Source organism: Triticum dicoccoides, chromosome 4B (genome assembly GCF_002162155.2).
Source record: "Triticum dicoccoides isolate Atlit2015 ecotype Zavitan chromosome 4B, WEW_v2.0, whole genome shotgun sequence".
NCBI lineage: Eukaryota > Viridiplantae > Streptophyta > Magnoliopsida > Poales > Poaceae > Triticum > Triticum dicoccoides.
In genome coordinates, this window is record NC_041387.1 from 664,316,927 (window position 1) to 664,319,065 (window position 2,139).

Genomic DNA, 2,139 nt, shown 5'->3' on the forward strand with positions numbered 1-2,139 from the left:
CCACCAATTTTTAATTTGTTCTACAAGTTTTTCCTAATTAAGCACCTTGAACAACAACTTAGTGAGCAAGCACATGTTGTTACTTTCAAGATCCTCAATCCTAGGACCCCCCCCTCAAGACCTTTCATTCGACATAGAATATCTCACTTAGCTAATTGATATGTAATAATCTAGTATTTTACTTACTCCTTTGTGCATTTCAAAAGAGCATAAACATCGGTAAATTAGTGAGGACAATCTTGACGAGGACAAAAGAAACACAAGTGGTTTTTAATGGCTTGGGTATGTCGCAGCGAAAAAACTCATCGCTTGCATGGATACTCAAATTAGTGCAGTCATGCCCCTTGTGGAAGTGCGATTCATATTCCCGATTGAACACATAACAATACATCCTGAGGGCTTTCTAACTTTTACAAGAGACAATTTTCACATGTGTACAGTTGTCAATTTTTCCTAGGAAGTAGGCTTGGTCCCAAGAAGGTACATCTGCGTGGAGAGAACAATTCCATTCTTTCTCCTCTCTAACTCAAAAAATCAATTCCTTTTGTTTTCTCTATGATAACTTCAATCATCTATACCTTTTGAACTATAATTTTATTTGTGTATTTTCAATATATTTGTAATCCTGGCAATAAGAACTTTAGAGCAAGGGCAGTCTTGGATATAGTCTATAATACATGCTTAAATTGCATCGATCGTATAAATACTTTTGTAAATATGGTTTCAAATTATGTGCAAGAAGGTGATATATAAATATAAAATATTTGAAATTTTATAAAGATATACAATTTGTTTTTGAGATACTTGAAACCAGTTTTTTAATGAGTAAAATTATTTTTATTAAATAACTATAATCGGTTCTTTTGAAATAATGAAATGAGTAATTTCAAATATGGAATCTGATTGTTTTGGAGTGTGAAATTGATTAATTCAAATATATTAAACTTTTCAAATATACTTCATTTGTTCCAAAATAATTGAAGTTCTACATTTGTCCAAATTCAAACTTGCTTATGTTTAACGAACTCTACAGAAAGATATGCTATCATGTACAACAACACATAAACATAATACAAAAATATATTTCATGAAAAATCTCACAAGACTAAGTTGTTGTTCTGGATGTTGATATATTTAAAAAAAACTGGTCAAACTTAAACAAATTTGACTTATGACAAACTGAGAACTTCAATTATTTTTGAACGGAGGTAGTATGAAACAAATTTCTATGCAAATTTTAGAAATAGTTGAAATGAGTTACTTAAAATAATTGAAATCAATAGTTTGAATATGTGAAATTGATTATTTCAAATATAAGAAACCAATATTTTCCAAATATATGAAAGATGCGAGTCTTTTTAAAATCATGTGAAATGTTTTTTTTCAAATATGTGAAACTGATTGTTCTAATGTGTGAAATTCATTGTTTCCAGATATAAAACTATTTTAGTCAAGTGCATGAAGCAATATTTAGTGTTTTCGCTAAGATGCCTATCACAATATGTGAAACTGTTTTTTAGTTGAAATAGATTATTTTTTTGATTTGGGTTTCACTCGAACATGTTTTGTGAAATGCATGTTTTGAAATTGAAATGCCTTTTGTGAAATCAATTTTTTGAAATAATTGAAATCATTTTGAAATTAAATTAGCTTTCAAAAATAAATGAAAATTGTTATTATTGAAACGAATGAAATTAGTTTTTTGAAATAACTAAACTATGTTTCATGAAAGAGGTAAAATCAAATTTTGAAATGATTGAAACCAGATTTTTCAAATGGGTGGAAATATTTTTCGTAATGCGTGAATAATGTTTTATGAAATAATTGAACACATTTTTTAATATGTGTAATAGGTCATTTCGAACATGTGAAACTGATTGTTCAATTTGTCAAACTGACTATTTCAAATATTTGAAAATGTCAATTTACAAATACACAAAACATATTTAAGTGTGTGTTTTTAACGATGTGAAGCAAAATATGTCAAATGTGTGAAACTGATTTCAATGCGTAAAATTGATTATATTTGATATTACTAATTTGATTTTTGAAATATTTAGAATATTTTGCAGTCTGTGAAAATAGAAAAAAGGTAAGAAATTGATGGAATGAAATTAAATTAGCTAACAGAAATATATG

At 27.7% G+C, this 2,139-nt stretch overlaps 1 protein-coding gene across 1 annotated transcript in view; it reads right to left on the reverse strand.

The window, feature by feature from the left end:
• LOC119292171 (transcription factor bHLH35-like) overlaps positions 1-2,139 on the reverse strand; it is an 8,312-nt gene that overhangs the window by 3,394 nt on the left and 2,779 nt on the right. The window lies entirely within an intron of this gene.